At 39.8% G+C, this 19,847-nt stretch overlaps 2 long non-coding RNA genes across 3 annotated transcripts; both read right to left on the bottom strand.

Moving 5' to 3' along the window:
• Nucleotides 1–5,147: 5,147 nt before the first annotated feature.
• On the bottom strand, nt 5,148–8,206 carry LOC115528746 (uncharacterized). 2 transcript variants are annotated; one of them, XR_003973362.1, is made up of 4 exons: nt 8,192–8,206; nt 6,663–6,800; nt 6,298–6,420; nt 5,148–6,211 (listed from the first exon to the last, which is right to left on the bottom strand). It is a non-coding gene; the product is annotated as an uncharacterized LOC115528746 (long non-coding RNA). The 2 variants fall into 2 exon arrangements; XR_003973361.1 differs by lacking the exon at nt 8,192–8,206 and having other exon boundaries at nt 6,663–6,802.
• Nucleotides 8,207–12,430: 4,224 nt separating this feature from the next.
• On the bottom strand, nt 12,431–13,604 carry LOC115528756 (uncharacterized). Its single transcript, XR_003973365.1, has 3 exons — nt 13,574–13,604; nt 13,220–13,328; nt 12,431–12,750 (listed from the first exon to the last, which is right to left on the bottom strand). It is a non-coding gene; the product is annotated as an uncharacterized LOC115528756 (long non-coding RNA).
• Nucleotides 13,605–19,847: the final 6,243 nt, after the last annotated feature.

Genomic DNA, 19,847 nt, shown 5'->3' on the forward strand with positions numbered 1-19,847 from the left:
GTCGTGTGTGTGAGTGGATGCTAACTTCCTCTATTTGTGTGTGTGTGTTTCCATAACCTCTGAGAGAGAGAACGAGAGAGAGAGGGGGGGGAAGAGTGAGAGAAGGAGAAGAGAGAGAGAGAGAGAGAGAGAGAGAGAGAGAGAGAGAGAGAGAGAGAGAGAGAGAGAGAGAGAGAGAGAGAGAGAGAGAGAGAGAGAGAGAGTGAGAACCATGCAAAGAGAGAGAGAGAGAGAGAGACCCTGAGTGAGTTTGACTCGCAGCCATGTTCTTTAGAAGATGACCCTTGCGCGTTAAAGCGTTCCAGATGTCTCCACTAGCTTGTGCGTCTGCTGACGCGCTGCCATGTGGTGACGAGCAGAGCCAGCCATCCATCAAACCTAGCGCTGTTCTGCTGCGCTAGGATCAATGCTTAACTAGACTGTGAAATTGCAATGTCATCCATGTCATGCAACGGCACCGTAAAGCATAATCGGATGTGACCATGTCCAAAGATCAAAATACTGTGGCCTTCGCCTCACTGTTGGCAAACGTAGAAATGTGCTTCATCAGAAGTCTTCTGGTCGCCACTCAACAGCTGTGTGGCTAAAGAGGTCACTTCGATAAGTGGAAAAGATTCACACTTGCAAGTTGCAACCTTCTTACTTTGAAATATGAACAACTCTCCCATTTGAGTCATCCATTATACGTAAATAAAGATGTGTATATTTGCGTGCACATCGTCATTTACCTTCTTGCTTTCCTTAGCTTTTGGAGCGCGAGCTTTTTTAGTATTCCTCTAGATAAAAAGATAAGAAAATCTCTGAACTGTACACTGCTGTTTGGTACTGCATTGTTTTCTATTACACATACAGTATATAGAAAAACGTGATAATATATTAAGCTCCGTAATCATTATTTTGTACACATTGGTGTTAAGAATGTAAAAGAAACGACAGTAACCGCCGGGGTTGTCGAGTTTATTCATATATAATCTCATCTATAGTATGTTTAAACCAAGGTGCTGGTGGAAATAGTTAAAATGTGTTCAATATACGTAACTTCAGCAACTTTTCTTGTTAATTTTCTAAAGTGGTGCTGATTATATCTTTCCTCGGTTAGTTCCCTAACTGACTACAACAAGAGTTAATCACTCGATTTCTCAGCAGTGGTCTCGCCCTGAAATGTAATTACTCAACTGCAAAGGGGAACGCTTTGAAGTGTGTATAATTACTTCAGGCAACCAGAACCAGGGTTGCTTTATTAACTGTTCAATGCTCACTTGAGAGGCTATCACATAAATGTGATCTGACCTTCCCAGGCCCAATTTCAGAGAATCAAGTAATCCAAGCAGCTACCATGCTTTATTGAACTCACCTCCACAATGACCTTATATGCCTTTGTATGTTGCCAAGGTGCATGTCCCTTTGCCAAGATGAACCTAGAATAAGATTACATAATGCAATATATCTATTTTCTTTCTTTCTTTCTATCTTTCTTACTGTCTTTCTTTCTTTCTTTCTTTCTTTCTTTCTTTCTTTCTTTCTTTCTTTCTTTCTTTCTTTCTTTCTTTCTTTCTTTCTTTCTTTCTTTCTTTCTTTCTTTCTTTCTTTCTTTCTCTCTTTCTCTCTTTCTTAGTTTCTTCTTTCTTTCTTTGTTTCCTTTTGTCTGGTTCTTGCCATGGCACAGATGACCCTTTTCTAGTTAAACAAAAGTCACATTGTACCTCTTGTTGAAGACCCTGGTCATGTGCAGAGTGCGGGCAGGTAGCTTTGACAGACAGTTATGCCATCCAATAACTTGTTTCGGCCGATTTTACAATACAGGCCTGCAGCAGCCACCGATACCAGTTCTTCTTCTTTTGTCAAGGCATTTGATTTACTGACTGCTGGATGGATGTCAAGAGATTTTCAACAAATATTAACAAAAGGCTTCTCAAATGAATTGGCTATCCTTATTTTGGACCCACATGAGCCGTTTGGTATAGTAGTGCCATTAATGTACTTAACTTACTTCCCATTGCTAAAAGTTACAGTTGAAAAGGACATCACATAATAGAGGAGGGCGTACAAAATCTCCCAAATATTCCTGCGCTTCGACACTATGATTTTATTTCTTTTATTTCTGTGTATGATTGGTTCAAAAAGTGTGTGCATGGTAACATGAGTCAGCAGGTCTCCTTGGTGAGCATGACTTCCATAACACTGTCGACCCATCTCTGGGGCTTTTTGTCTCACTGTTTGACCACAGAGAGCTGGACACCATGGAAATTCAAACAGCCATAAAACAAACCATATTTTTTCACCCATCCATTGTATTCTGTTATTTTACATCCTGTTGTACTCTGTTCTGGTCTCTGATATAAGAGAATATAATTGCTATGGAGATGAAGGGATATCATTTCTATCCTTTCTGTTTCTACCCTAGTTTATATTCCTCTACCTATTATCACACGCACACACACACACACACACACACACACACACACACACACACACACACACACACACACACACACACACACACACACACACACACACACACACACACACACACACACACACACACACACACACAGAAACACACAAACCACCGATTTGTGTGTTTCCTCTTATTTTGAGTGCTGCACCACCAGGGCATGCCAGGACATGCTCCTGGTCCGTGGGTGGACTCTGCTTCATGCGGCAGCATGCTGGCCAGCTGGTGAAAGTATACTGGTAATCAGGAGGTAACACTGGGACAGAACTCACACACACACGTACGCATGCACACATGGAAAATGCCTGCTCACAGGTACACGCATACAAAAAAAACACACACATCTGCCCCAGGGACACTGCCACTGATTCACCCTACAGTGATATGTGTCTGTGGTTGTGTTGAGAGGAAGTTAAAGTAATCCCTTTTAAACGATAAATGCTCCAAATTATCTTGAACAAGGGAGAAGTTGCCTGAAGTCAGCTTGTGGATGATGCAACGGTGGATTCCCAGACGAGGGTTAGAAGGGCTGACTGCTGGAGTGATTCACCCTAACAACTCACGTTAATTATCCATACACACACCCGGCGCCCTCCTCCCATAGCGACCCCAACCGCGCAGGCCGGGTATGGGCTGCAGCAGAGAGAGAGAGAGAGGGGCCTCACATCAACCTCTCCCGGTCCCTCTGTTTCCTTCAGGGAAAGGGATGTATCTTGTGATAGGGGCCCACCCTGAATTTTTCCAACATCTGTTTGTCATCAGGTCCCGCCCACCCCCCCACACGGCCTCCACGCCTTGACCTACTTCAGGGAACATTTCTTGTTGTAATCCTTGACCCATCTTAACAAGAAGGTTGTGGGATTTTATTATTTTAAGCATTATCCCCATCATTATCGTATCAATAATAAATATAATTGATTGTGTCCATCCATGAACAATATTATTGATTTACAGTATATCTACTAGTATTAGCAGTAGTGGAAGTAATAGCAATAGTTATAATAATTGTATACAACAAAGAATACAGAATTTATTGTAGTGCTGGTCAGGTTTGTCAGCATTGTGCGGATAGCTGAAGGCTCAGACCTGGTGGTCTCTGTGCTTGTTCTTCTCCAACACAAAGAGCTCTCTTGTTCTTTAAGGCCTTCGCGGGAGGGGGACAAACTTCTCTTTGTGGGGTAAAATAAGGTTCATTGTGGCTCTGCATTGGGCATGTTTATGGTCTAAACAATGTTACTGTTAAAAACAAGTCAACTGGGCCACTTCATTATTTCTGCTGTCGCCCCTCCATGGAGCTCCACTTTCTTTACAAGGGGACCTGTACAATGCCTCCCAACGCATTCTTGTCCTGAAGGTTAATGAGTTGAAGATGGCGTTCAATGCTCGACTTGGAGATGCCTTTTGGATGCCTTTTGGATTAACAAACTGCTTCAACAAAGACTCGTTGAAGACTCGTTTTATGTGCGTGTTATGTCCCCAGTGTGTCCGTTCTTGTGGTACGTTATCAACCCAGCCCAAGTTCAAACGGACCCTGTTGGGTTTCTGCCCTGACCGGGTGGCCAACACCATCAGACCTAAATCAATTGTGGCAGTTTCTTGATTTTGCGAATTTCCATTGCAGGTTTATCCTGGACAACAGACGCATTGCTGCCCCTCTAGCAAATCTCACTCCAATGAGCGCTGGGAGCAAAGGCCTCCCTCAATGAACTAGGGCTGATCCAGTCCTCCTGTTTATTGTGGAGGGGGATGCTTTGGAAACGGGGGTAGGGGCCTTACTCTCTCAGTGGTCTTCTAAGGACCACTGAGAGAACTCTGAGCAGGCCCTCAGGCCAACCTCCACGTCAATGGATTTCAGTCTCGAAGGCACGGTATGAGCATGGTACAATAGGTAGCCTCATACACAGATGCACCGACCTTGTTCTATCATTTGGTATTTCAGTTGTAAGCAAATCTTTTTCTTTCTGACATATTTGATCTATGAATTTGACCGATAGGCTGTTGACTGGGATTTATATCGAATCAAAATATGTATTGATATTGATGATATTTTCCCATAGATTTGTCCTTTCTTTAAAATGTTCATCAAATCTTGAAAATGGGTTCTGAATACGGATAAGATCAATCTTGGTTTGGATCTGAATAAAAAAAGTTACAAATTATAATAAAATAGAAATTGAAGGGGATGTTTATATTGTTTTATTGTGCTGTTTCTGTCTCATCAAATAATAACACTTTTAAGTTTAAAAGACCGCCACTGAATGTTCTACCTTTTGTTCTTTACATATTGCATAGGCATAGGCTGCATTTTGATCTGTAGGCTAGTCCCATTTAGAGCACTGTAATCCAGGTTTGGTATTGCTTAAAAGTTTTTGATCAAGGTGATGAAATCCAATGTTGCTTTGTAAAACTGTCAAATCAAAATTTAATTCCAAACATACGCAAAACTGCAATATGATGCACTTTATATGAACATGCATGGTATTTGTAAATAGGCTGGAAGGTGTGTGTATGTGTGTGTGGTATGTGTGTGTGTGTGTGTGTGTGTGTGTGTGTGTGTGTGTGTGTGTGTGTGTGTGTGTGTGTGTGTGTGTGTGTGTGTGTGTGTGTGTGTGTGTGTGTGTGTGTGTGTGTGTGTGTGTGTGTGTCTGTGTCTGTGTGTGTGTGTAAGAAACTGAGATGCTTTTCCCCCAGGTGGAGTCAACAATTGTATCTCATAACAATGTTTATTAGAAAAAATTACAATCTCTTAGGTGGAGGTACAGTGTGGGCTAAATGGAGTTTCTGCTGACTCAATCTGAAATACTTAAGAAGATTGCCACCTAGTGGGGTACATTAAGTAACACATCTTAGCAAACGCCCGCATCATTACCTCAGGATCAAAATAATCATTACAGGCTATCATGTTAGATATAATATATATTTTTGTTTCCCTGAATTGGCAGTTCTGGCAGGAACCAATGAGGCAGTCTTTGGAAAATTAAAAACATTCTATCGAAAGAGTTGTGCGTGTCTAACATTTTACTCCTTGGCACAACACACTCAAACACTAGGATTATTTAGAACCTTATAATTTGTCGACCTTGATGACTGCAGAATAATGTATTCAAACACAATATTCAAGATTGCCTAAAAAGTGTTTTTAAAGTACTAAGTTCTTGTTTCTATTTTCTAACTAATTTATACAAAGCACACATCATTTGTTTTGTACCTTTATTTTGTGTTACCTTTTTCCAGGAAACATACATATTAAAAACAATCTTCCTTAGCACGAATGTCACAGCAGGGTATATATATAGGGGTATATTCTTTTTTCTGCAAAGCACTTTGTAACTCTGTTTAGAAAAGCGCTTTATAAATAAAGATTATTATTATAATTATTATTATTATATATATATATAGACAGATATATGTATCTATATAGATATATATAGATATATATATTAAAACATTTTAAAAGATCTGAAAGAAATAAATAGCTAAAAAGCATTCAGCAGTCGTAGAATTGACCAGAATTCTGTGTCTGACAACATTGACATTATAAGTGTCCAGCACAAAAAAACAATCAAATTAAAAATATCCCCCCTTTCAACTATTGTATATCATATTTTTGCATTTAACAAATGGTTTCTCAAGAAGGCAGGGAGATTCTCTTAACGTTGTCAGCAGTTGAGAATGGAGTTGGCTCTAACAATAGAAATGACCTTCCTTGACCTGTAGCTGTACTCAAACCTAATAAACCGAATAAATACAAGGTACCTGTGAATGGGAAGAGAACAGATTCATTCAATAACTGGCAAATGACAGATGCTAGACAGTCATAGTGTAACAGAACAGACTTTTACCGTTAAGTTGAAGGAAGCCTGCATCTCCTTTAGTTTGGTCAGCAGAACGTCTGAAGATTTCCTTGCTCCAAGCAGACGAACGGGGCGACGAGAGGGGGGATTGTAGAAACGGCCGAGTAATTTCTGTACATTTAAAAGAAGTGAGGCCATTCTTAAACAAGAAGGGAAGTTGCAACATGTGTTCTGCAAAGATGTGTGGAAAAATTGCCATCACATTAATAATATTACACATAAACACTTGAATAGGTGAGTTCCAAGTGAGAATAACCTTTTTAGCAATAGCAATCATGAAATGACAAAGGTAAAATAAAAATGTACTGCAAAATAATGCGGCAAAATACAACGCCTTAGGGTTGGTGTGTTACCTCTGCTTGTAGCCTCTCGTCCGTCTCGTCGCCGGGGATAGGCACAGCGATGCAGTGAGCGATCATCACCAGGAGCAGGAGGGCAGTCATTGTCATGTTGACTCTGTGTTGTCCAGACCAGTGATGGGAATAGAGCCTCTGTGAGGGGTATTTAAAGCATTTTGTCTTTTCTTTTTTTCTGCCTCAACTGGCCCTAGTGAATCATGTGTAAAACCACCTAGAACCACTTCCTCCTGGAGCAATTTATTTATTTATTTTAATTTTTCCTTAGAACTTCAGTCTGGGATTGTGGTTTGAGGGGACATGCGATTTCCGACCAAAAACTGCTTACAAGATAGCTAAGGTAGGAAGTCGATTTAATAAGCCGTTTCCCAGCAGATTTGTAAAACAAAATCACCCACATACACATGGACGTATTATATAGTATATTTTAGAATTGGATTACGCTGTTTCTCAAGGGATTGTTCCTGTCTGCAAGGTAAAGGTTTAGTGTTGACTTTTAATCAACAAATTATGAAATGATGAATAAAACCATACAGTAGAAAATGTCAAACATTAGGGGACACAAACTCCTCAGTTGTTAAACATTGACATGTTCATTTTCATTCACTGAGGTGCGTTCCCCCATCATATGCACACCAGATGACATTCTAGGATGACACATGTGATGTGACAGACCCATAGACACAGCTGATGTGAGTGACCGAGAGACACATCTGATGTGAGTGACCAAGAGACACAGCTGTTGGGACAGAGCAAAAGGAAGTGATGCATAAAAGACGATTACATCGGAAAGAAATCTAAATAGAAACCAAATTGTTTTGTCTATTCATGATATAGGTACATTTGTACCCATTCTCTACAAGAAAACCCTTAACTGATGGGTGGTGGTCAGAGATGTTAACCACCACTCACAACTGATCATTTGTCCACAAAACTCCTGTGGAATGTTGGAGGAAAAAGGTGTTGTGCTCCCACTCCTTGTTCAGAAGACTCCTTTGAAAGGTTTGGTTAGTAACAGTTTAACATATGGATACAATAATGAACCATTAATTAACATCAGTTAATTTATTAATAAGCATTATTATATAGCATTAAGGTTTAGGATATGTGGTTTCGGATTAAACTTAACCCTAATAATTAATATACCAATTAATACCAAAGTTAACATGAGAGTAATGAGGAACAGTATGAGTTAACTGTTATTCAACTGTTAGTTAATTCTTATTAATGAATTAACCTTTATTACTTGATAAAAGTTATAACTTATGTTGCATAACCTATGTCAGGGCTCTGACTCAGGTCCAGTTCACCCAATATTATGCAATGTCGAAATATTTCATCATTTAGAGGTTTCAATCTTGGGTCTCTCCCGGCAGGTCAAAATAATGCATTTCTTTATACAGTGCATTTAAAGACACTTACAAAACATAGCAATTTTAAAACATAAAATAAGTCAATATAACATCACATTATAATCGTATTAGTGTTATTTATATAATACTGGTTCTAGTGTTTTATATACCTACTTGTTGGGCAAGAGTAGAGCAGCAAGATGACTTCCCATTCCTGCTAAGTCTGCATACGAACTTCAGAAGTATTTCATTGTGTGCCTTTGGATTTTCATCATGACAATATGTCATTTGCTGTGATGAATTAATGTCGGTTCATCTTAACTCCATACCTGGAGTTAAAGCAGGCCGGGACATGCTGTCTGTAGACGTGCTGTCTGTACACATGCTGTGTGTAGACGTGCTTTTTACTGTTTGTGTGTGTGTGTGTGTGTGTGTTTATTTGTGCTTGTGAGACTATTGTTAAATAGCATTAACAAGGAATTCCTCAAAACAAACACACACACACACACACACGCATTATAGCATTCCATCATATGTATCTCACAGGACCCATTTTGAAATACCTTACAGACATTCCTAAGTATTTTCCACTGAAGACCAAAACAAACAGCAAATGGGTAAGGATGCACAAAACAGACTGTCAAGTTAGACAAACGCTATTATCATTCCCTTCGTCAACAGCAAGAGATTAAAGAAGAAAATTACATCATAATGCTTTTGTTGACTAAAACAAAACACTAATTAGTTCAGGCTCTGATGTTGCTTGTCTGTCGGTTAGAGACTGGAGGAACAGCAAAAAACGAAAAATCCCCTAACCCCCAACTTCCTGTGAAATGACTCGGGAGTCATAATCGCACCCACAGTAAGGATGGCACTGCAGGCAAATCATTTTATTCATTTTATATTTTTAAAAAAATAACACTTTACTGCTTTCATAATGATTTGTATCTCATCATTTTTCATACTAAATCTGAAAACAGTTTTCTGGGCTATGTTTCTTGAAACAGAAATAGTCAGTTCCCTGCTGGTATCCAGATACATTTCCCGGAACTTTTTTCCACAAGTAAATACTGGGATGGGATAGAATCACTTTATGATTTTACATGGAATGTTTTACACAGTGAGAAGGAAGGAACCGTCGTTCTAGCTATTGATTTAATTGACCTGTCTCTAAGCTCCGCCCTTTGAACGCAGATGAGCCAATGACATTCCAGCCTCAACTTTACTCGGACATTGGCTCGGACAATTCTTTAAAAGGTCCATGGGACAACTCCATTGAAAACAGGGAGGGGGCATAATATAACAATTTCATGTTATAAAAAAGAATAAACATGATCTGTGTAAAAAAGAATAAACATGATAAAACTAAGTGCTTGATGTACATGCAGGGGCGTTGCTAGACCTAGAGTTTTACTGGGGCACAGGCCCCCAACTGCCAACATTTTTTTTTTTTACGTGTGCACAATATGAAATAGATGGATACAGAAGGGTATGTACGAGCTTCAAAATTGTTGTCACTGTCATACTGTAGGCTATATTAAAGCACTGGTAAAGGTAAAGACGCAAAGATGGATTCATGAGTACCGTACAATTATATTTATTTAAACACATACACATCTCAAAGATTTACAAATAAGGTAACTGACAAATAAACATAAAGTCTCTTTATGACCTTCACCTCTTTATCAGGAGAAGTCTACACATCTATATTTATTTAGAAGCTGTGTGGAAACAGCATAATTTTGCCAGAACGACATGTACTAAAAAGGCAAGAAACAAGGTTTAAAACTAATAGAATTTCTGACTTAAGGTGAGGTGGCTCATTGCCACCAATCAACCTGGAAAATGTTATAGAACCATCAAAGCTCTTAAATTAAACTAAATAAGGCCATACACTACTGCATAGAGCCTTTTTAAATGATTATTTTTTCACTATTAAGCTGTATCGCCACGCCTTCATGGTGGCAAAGCGGTCAATAACGTGGCTTTGACTCACTTTGCATAGTTGCTCCTTTTCAATGGACAAAAGAGAAAGTTGGTGAAGCCTTCCTTGCCCCATGGTTGACCTAAGCCAGGTGTGGAGCCTTCTCGACACACTGAAAGATCGCTCACAACTACAACTGTTTACAGGAATTGTGAGTGCAATGATCTGAATTATCTGTGTCAATGTTGGGATCATTGTTGGATCCAGTATGTTAAAAACACCCTGTATATCCATAATTTCCTTTTTTGTGTTAAGGAAGTTTTTGTCTAAAACTTCCTCAAGTTTTGAAGACAGACAATTTTTCATTCATTATTCATTTTCCGCGTGTGTGCGTGCACGCATGGTGTGTGTGTGTGTGTGTGTGTGTGTGTGTGTGTGTGTGTGTGTGTGTGTGTGTGTGTGTGTGTGTGTGTGTGTGTGTGTGTGTGTGTGTGTGTGTGCTATAAAACTACAGGCTACAGACGCTCAGTATTGAAAAACTGGTGCTAATTATGTGGGCAACATTCTTTAACAGCAATCAAGTTGTCATTGTTTGTGTCAAACAAGTTGTGAATTTGTTGTAACATTAAAAAAGGAGATGACTTACTCTGGGCTTTTTCCAGCTCCCGTGGTTTCCAACGAAACATGATCAACAAAAAAAGAGGAATTGAAAGCTACTTACATTTCCCCTGATGGCAGCAATGTTCCACTTTCAGCTGGAATTCACGGTACATCAAAACCACCTGTCTTCTTTAGATTTCAGTTCCCTTTATTTATTCTCACAGTTCAGCAGCGGCATTTATTCAGAATCAGAGCCCAAATTAAAGCTGCATTTAGGGCGACTATCACTACCCAGCAGAAAAATAGATGCACTATAAATGGTTTTGTATAGCAGTCACGAACATGAGCATAGTTGTGGAAATGCTGGTGTTAGAAAACAAAGTTGACGGGAATTAAAGTGCTGCACATCGACTGTACAAATGTAGATTATTCATCACAAGAATTTTAATTCAGAAATCGAATAGGCTAATAAACTCTGAATTGTGAGATAAAATTCAGCATTCTGATAATAAAGTCAGAATACTTGGATAAAATCCGAATTCTGATAATTAAATCCAGCATTAAAGGTTCATTTAAGAAGGTTCTCACCAGTCATTTGTCGCCTGGTCGCAGTGTCAAGTTTTTTTTTAAAGTAGTTCACTAGTCGTAGCGTGCAAATAAATTGCAGTGTCAGAATTCTGAGAATTTTGTCAGCATTCAGATTTCCCAGAATTCTCTTACACTGCAAATTAAAGCGCTACTACTAGCAAACTAGTTTCAGCGTGACTGGAGAGAACTTCCTTAAATTAACCTTTAATGCTAGATTTGCATCAACGCTATTGTGTGAATTAGTATGGTTCTCTTTCATGGAAGCCGGAAGTGGGAGATTCCTTATTTTTTTTACCATTATTGTTTTATTAACAAATTTCTCCTACAGGGGATTGATAAAGTTCTATCTAGACTATTGAACAGAAAGAAACACTTGGTCATACTTTACACACTTTCAGAAGAGTCACGTGGACGAATCCGTAAATAACTGATTTTTTTCATTGGTTGTTGCGTTAAATCTTACCCAGATACAATAGGGCTATTTTCTGATTGGCTTTTATGTAGCACCTTTCGTTTTTTGATTGGCTGGTAAGAGGCAGGCTCGACTGAAGACTCCCGAGGCAGCAGGAGATGCACTTGATGAATCCTGCCGATTCCATAGCGAGAGCGGCGCTTCTGCAGATGAATTTAATAATGATCAATGGAATTTTACTGGGGCACTGGAGACTTTTACTGGGGCACGTGCCCCAGTAAAAAGGGGCTGACGACGCCTCTGGTTTGGTCTGACCACATGCCAGCACCCTAAGGCCCCATTTACACGAGGACGCTCGCAGGGGAAAAAATACCAAATATTTTATCGGAAGTGCCTTTCGTTTAGACGGTGACAGCGTTTTTGGGGCTTAAAAACGAAAAATCTGAAACCACCCTCCAGAGTGGAATACTTGAATACGCTCCGCCGTAGCGTTTCCGTCTACACTGCCAAGACACGAAACTCTCCAAGAGTATGGCTGCAGACATCCACCCACACGCTCGTCCAGACATCCACCCACACGCACTTCCGCTGCAGACATCCACGCACAGAAACATCCACCAGCACACCGGAAATCGGAAAATAAAAAATTAAAATCGGAAAATAAAATAAAAATCGGGCGTCACGTAATGTGTTTACATAAATGAACGGGCGTTAAGTAATGTGTTTACGCAAGTAAACTCATAAAAAAATCAATACATTGTAAACGTTTTAACACTTTATTCAGAACACAGATAACTGAACTCAGAACCCCAACACACACACACACACACACACACACACACACACACACACACACACACACACACACACACACACACACACACACACACACACACACACACACACACACACACACACACACAGCAATGTCAATGAGTATCCACCCAGCGACCCAAGAACATGGCGTTGACTCCAAGATCCTCCTCAGCTGCCATGTTAAGGAAGGCCTCCATGCCTTCCTGAAAATCAAAAGGTGAAGAGCAGGGGATACTTTTCTTCTTCATCATTTGAAAAACGTATACTTTCTAGGAGCTCCTGCTGTTCTGTTGCGTCCATATTCTGAAACGAGGGCTCGACCACCTTCCCCCTGAGCAAACCTGCATTCTGACGCAGCCAGGCAACTCCAGCCACGATGTTGTCAAGTGGCCCCTGTTTAATGGAAAATGAAATACCACCAAGTTGGAATCATTTTATATTCAATTATATTATTTTTGCAACCAGTTAGTTACTTAAACCAGGACTTGGAACTGTAAGGTTCTACACCCAGCCCATCCAGATAATAACACATCAAATTAGACAACAACACCACTGTGGTGGGACACATACTGTAACTGGAGGGGGTAAGTCTGTCTACAGAGAGGAGGACCTGAAACTGTTGAACACTGAGTGAGTTGAACACCAGAATAATTTTGTCCTCTTTAAATACTTAAAATAATGAAAGACCATCACACCTAGGAGGATGGCACATTCTTTACAAAAGATTATCATCATGACTGTTATCACAACGGTGGAAGAATCATGGAAATTAAAGATTGTTGTAGGAGTAAATGAACAAAAAATGAACAAACAAATACAACTTAACATTAACAGCATTAAAAAAATATAAATAAAAACGTACCTCATGAATGTCATCTCGCCTTCTCTTCTTCAGTTTAAAAACTGGTGGCACCTCACCCCGAAGAAGAGCCTTAGATGCGTCGGTCCAGTGGGCAAAGAGTTTGCCATGGCTCAAATATTAAGAATTAAAGGAAGAAAGCGAAATTAATACACTACAAATACAATAGAGACACTAATGTGTAACCATTTCTTAGTCAAACAAAGGTGAATATAATTTGGCCTTACCTTCCAAGGTCAAAATTTCCGATCAGCATGATACACCACCATTTTCTCAATGCCGGCATATCAGTCTAAAAAAATCAGCCTCAATATAGAATAACTTTTTAGATAGCTTTGAATAAGCAAGGGAACTTACAACAGTGAAGTCAAAGGGTGCATCCATCACTTTTTAAAGGGCATACTGTAAATAAAACAATAATTTTATTTAACCCTGCGTACGCACACCGTACGCAATCTTTTCTTTATAAATCACAGACTGCCTACAAGTGTGCGCAGCTGAATCAGCTTCACGTTCCGCCCTGTACACAAACCTTTTTATAAATGGTCAATGCAAATGACCTCATGAATTCGATCTGCATATAAAACAGACTCCGATGCAAGTATTATGTCTTGTCGGAAACAATGGCAGAAGTACTGAGAAAAGCAAAAAAGCGAAATTTCACGGAGGTTGAAGTGGAGACACTTGTGGGTGAGATGGAGGCCCGAAAAGTAGTTTTGTTCGGCGGTCACGGGATTGGGATCGCCAACAACAAAAAGCAGAGTGAGTGGCAACATGTTGCTGCAGCAGTGAATTCTGTCAGTAGCAAGGAGCGCACAGTCCCAGAATTAAAAAAGAAATGGTCTGACATAAATTTACATATTTTTATGTAGCCTACCAATAAATCGTTATGGTCCCTAAAGACCCTCTCCCTCCGAATCCTGTCATTTGGATGATCCACCAGAAGTGCCATATAGTGCAGCATTACCACGGCGCTCACCTCTGCATTTATAGGGTTACGGTAATAAGACTGACCGAGAACACCTTGGATAATCAGTTTGTAATCACCCACGTAACATGTTCTTGAACATAACCCCTTTTTAATGCCTGATTTGTCATGAAAAGCATCAAGAGTAACGGACAACGATTGTGATGAGGAGTGTGGCTTGGTTTTCCACACTTGAGATTTAATTGACATTTGATTATGTGTTTACAGTGTCACATAAAAATATTATGTTATTGTCACATTTTGGACAGATGTCTATTCTAAGGAGATGTTTCTGGAGTTATAACTGAGAAATTACGCAGTTGACTTAAATTATTCTGATTACATAGATTTAACGCATGACACGGGTTGATATTAAATTTATGAAGGGCGATGATAAAACATAATCGTTCTTCTCACTCTACAATTCTTCGGTCTGACTTCAGTTCACCACCACACCATCTGTGTCGCAAATTCTCATTTTCCTCCAAACCATGCGTACTCATGTGTCAGAGTTTGCTTAGGGCTGCGCACATTTTCCCGTCAAGTTGGCTTTTCATAGATCACATCCTTGGCGTGGAAAGTCACGTCCGCCAATTTCAGCCCCGTTTTGTGCGTACGCAACGGTTATAATGAGACCCCTGTCCTTTTGCATCGGTGTCATCAACCTCACATGAAATAAACCTTAGGCAGGGTCAGGGGTTCGGTTTTATTTTAAATCATTTCCATTTCCAATGCCCATATTGTTAAGTGCTACTACACTGTTCAGGCAACAGTCCGACCCCTAACATAAAAAAACATTTGACTACTTTAATGCATGCAGCGCTCAACCATTGTTCTTCATAAGTTTCTTTCTTTCTTACTCTCTACAAACGTTGGGACCTATCTCCTCCATTTTTCACCTAGAGACTACTAGAGAATATCTTGGAATCACTCGCTTCTTTTCAGATTTTTAAAATATTTTACACTTTAAGATATTCTACTTTTAAAATATTATCTTTTTTTTAACATGGGAGTCAATGGGAGGACGGCAGAGCCGTCCTCTGCAGGCCTACTTCAAGCTGTTTAAGACGTAAGTCACGTAACCAGGGGCGATTCTAGGTTCTGACTTTTGGGGGGGCTTAACCACAGGAAGCCACACGGGTATACGAAGTATATAAAGTCCTGTCCAAGATTATTTTATTCCACAACCTTTATTTTCTTAGTTACTATGCTGTTGTATGTCTAAGCCAATAGCAGGCAGTGTCAGCTAAATAATGCAGTTCTGAACCAATAAAGTGATGAAAGGAAAAAAGACTGTTTGGATGAAGGAATAATCGATGGATATGAACTGTAATAACAAATTTGAGGTATATTTAATTTCCTTTGTGTAAGTTTCCCTTAAAAATGACCATATTTTCATATTTTATTCACACAGTTACTGAAACACATTGGTACAACATGTACTAGATTAATAATATGAAAAACATACCACTATTTCGGGAGCACTAAACTATGTTGTCTCACTTTCAGGGACCAATACCTTTTTATAAAACTTCTGATGCAAAAAAATCTGGTTCTGATGCAAAAAAAAAGGGTGCTAATTTTCAGTAAAAAAAAACACTGGCATTATTTTATCAGCTGCGGGCGTTTTCATTGCCCTAACAACGTGAGCTAATCAACAAGTACCACATGTTCTAGACCAGTGGTTCTGAATTATTTTCTGTAATTCCCACCACCCTTTTCGCGCCCTGCCTGAATTGAAATAGCCTACTATTGATAACCTGCTAATATTTATTTATTTAGATTAATACAATTAGCGGAGATAACATCTGCAACAACTTAAAACAATTTCCAAGTTCAGTTTATTAACTCAATTTGTAACATTTAAACAAGACTGCTAAGTCTGTGTGAATCTCAAAACAGAGAAACAAGAGCAAATGATTAACTGGGGTTTGCATTTAATGAAAAATATTTTTAAACAGTAAACATTGGTCACTTGTCAGCTTCATCAGCTTATTCCCTTTCAAAAAAAATAATAATATATGTTCATCTTTCAAGCATGAATAAAGACACCAAGTCCCTCTGTCATGACTTTGTAAGATCATAATTCTTGTAAAACTTCTGACCCTTGGTATTATGTTTATTTAAAATAAAATAAGTAACTTAATAAAATAAATAAATAAATAAGACACTAAGTCCCGTCTGCCGCTCGCGCCTGACACCTTTTATCAGTAGTATCTAGTCTCATAGCATTAGAACATGTTGTACTTGTTGATTAGCTCACGTTGTTATGGCAATGAATATGCCCTCAGCTGATAAAGTAATGCCAGCATTTTTTTTTTACTGAAAATTAGCACCCATGTCAACTTTTTCTGCTCCTTGCTCTCACACACACACACACACACACACACACACACACACACACACACACACACACACACACACACACACACACACACACACACACACACACACACACACACACACACACACACAGGGAAATACATTTGACCTTTTACATTTCTGCATTTTTAGCAATGCTTTGCCTTTTTCATTCAGCTGTCACTTTATTTGATTCCAACCATTTACTTTTTCTTAAATGGTGAGCATGTTAACATTGTTTACTCCATTTAGACTTTTGAACTTTTGCTCAAATCCCTTCACTTGATTTAAGCCATGTGGCTTTATTAAAAAATATTTTCAACCTCACTTTGTCCTACAGCACTCACCGCATTTTCTGCAGGAAATGCATTTTCTAGTTCCACACAATATGCAGTAGGCCCTACTTAACAATATCACTGGAGGGCAGCAAAGCTTCTATAAGAACAAGAGCAATTGCTCCGTCGTTGCATTCCCCCAAACGTGCGTGTGTTTTCAGAGTTTGACTTGGCAACGTGACGACGTATCAAGGTGGATGTTCAGGATAACCTTAGAAAACACAATTACCTTAAACGAAAGCCTAGCATGCAGTGTCCAAAAGAGATACTTTCACAACCTGCGATTCCTCTTGTTATCTGACCTCCGGGCCGCCCTCAGTATGTGAGAAACTTGAGGTTGTTTGTATTTTTTTTGTAGTTTAAAGGTCCCATGGCTACTACTTTATGAATGCTTTTATATAGCTTTTAGTGGTCCCCTAATACAGTACTCAAAGACTTTCAAGAAATTCAGCCTTGGTGCAGAATTACAGTCAATACGAGCCAGTCCCACGGACGATATTATGAATCCCATATGATATTATGAATCCCAAACGACTGCGTCGGGTTCTCCGACGTCTCTGGTTCTTTGGATTGACTCCCTGAAGTACATGAACCACGACATAGAGGAGAAAGTTATTTCTCCTCCATGCGGGCGGCAGGGCTCCGGCGGGAGACAATCGCGGGCAACAATCCCTTTCTCCTCGCGGTTCATGTACTTCAGGGAGTCAAAGCCAAAGTTCCTTTCCCCCATTTCCTTCTCAACCATGGCTGAGATAACGCCCACTACAAGTCTCGTTGTGGAGAGACGTCAGAGAACCCGACATGTTAGGTGCCATAACATCAACAGCAGAAAGGTTATCCAAATAACAAAGAAAAAAATACAAACACTTGCACTACAGTGTGTGTATTCACACACACACACAGGGGAGGTAATTTGGCCCCTTATGACGACATATGGGGCCAAATTCAAAATCGGAGCGTCGGAGCTTTCATTGTTCAAAGGTGGAGTGGATACCTAGCGCTCGTTTTACACCTAACGCCATTTCTAGCTACTGGGGGATGAAAGGCAGGCTAGGGGAACTCATATTAATGTTAGAAAACCTCATAAAGTGACGTTTATGTGAAGGCCTTTAATTGTTTTGTGTTTTGTTTGAGTGGGGGGGATGAGGTGAATGAATTGGATGACTTTTACTAGTTCTTACGAGTTGTTTTGATAGCAGAAATAAATGGAGAAATTCATGAGGAAGAATTCTTTTTTATTAAGGAGTGAAGAAGTGTTTGGTTTTTTGTCAATATATATGTTTTGATGTGTAGATTTTGAAGATAAGTACGTATGCATGTAATATATATAGACAACGATTTTATTGCATTTCCTTTTCCATACAGATGTGCAGGAGCGTCGCTAGCAATTGAAAACATCCGGGGCTGTAGCCCAGAAGTTAGTCCTTTTAAAACGGGGGTTTGGGGGTTTCTCCCCAGAGGAAATTTGAGAATCGGGCTGATGAACATGCAATTGTCACGTAGTTTGAGAAGTAAAGGAAAGACAAATCGTCATGTCTGACTCACGTCGGGGCAGGCCTGAATAGGTTAATGTTTACGTTAAGGATAGGAAAGTGCACCACAAACAGCAGCCAAAATGAGACATTAGAAAAGCCTGTAGCCAAATAAACACTCATGCGCCTAGATGTCAAGTGGACCGGGTTGAATTCACTGCGGGTCTCCTGAATCTGTGCAAACTAGAGCACTAAACAGCAATATCGACATGATGTGCTTTGCAATTTGCATAGAGAATCAAATTTGCAACATTTTGCACCTAATGATTCTAAATTTGCCCATTAATGTACAAGTCAGATTTTTTTTTTCAGTTGTCAAATTTGCTGAATTTTTTTTTAAACTTCAATAATTGTTCATAGTCAACTTATATAGTGCATTTATTTAAGCTCTCAACAGCATAACCATACAGCTTCGCCACATCGGCCGGAAAACACGGCACACGCAAAGTACATCCATGGAATCAGCCGTTCAAAACCAGTCTGCATGAATCGTATGACAGCTGGATGGCAGGCGATGCGGACAAGGAATACACCGCAGGGGAGAACATGAGAGCCCCAGCTCGCCGCATAGTAGCCTGGGTGCTTCAGGCCCCGTCCACACGAAGCCGAAACGGTTTCGATCTATCCGGTTTCGGAGTATCTCCGTAAAGACGGAGTCAAGCGAAACCGGGTAAACTGTGTGTGTGTGCAGGCGTTATTCAATTGCCTGGTAAACATGTAGGCCTACGGTAATATTCATACTGGTTTAAATAATGCATTTGACAGGCTATTTCCCATCGTTGCTGAGCGAAAGTTTAGTCATAGAAAACAAATAATAGCCCGGGCTATTGAAGTTTTACGGTACCACTGTCATGCACCTACCCGATGTCAAGTGGACCGGGTTGAATTCACTGCGGGTCTCTCTTCTTATATCCATCTTACCAAAGATATTTTGGTACTGTCCTTCTCAACACTCTGATCTCACTAAAAGGCTAGCAGCACGAAACAGCAATATCGACGAGATGCGCTATGCATAGAGAAGAAAGAATACCGACGTTGAATTTGCAAAATTTTGCAACAAATTATTCTAAATCTGCCCATACATGGACACGGCAGAATTTTGCAGTTTTCACTCGCTACAATGTTGCATCTGTGGCTGCTGGTAATTCAATCACAAAGAAGTAAACTCTACGGGGCTATTTTCAGCATTATGTTTTTTTTACGGCACAGGGATCCGGGGCTATTCCCAAAAGATCCGGGGCTATAGCCTCGAATGCCCAGGTCTAACGACGCGCCTGCAGATGTGTCAATAGAGAAAGGTTGCTATGCTTCCTTTTTCCAAAAATGACTTTAAAAGAATCTTGCTTCATTTGGAATGTATCGATGTAAAGCCAAAATCCGCTACCTACCTAAGCCCTCATGGGGCGTTTGAAGCGTGGCCTGCGAAACATGTGTGT

Source organism: Gadus morhua, chromosome 16 (assembly GCF_902167405.1).
Source record: "Gadus morhua chromosome 16, gadMor3.0, whole genome shotgun sequence".
NCBI classification, from domain to species: domain Eukaryota; kingdom Metazoa; phylum Chordata; class Actinopteri; order Gadiformes; family Gadidae; genus Gadus; species Gadus morhua.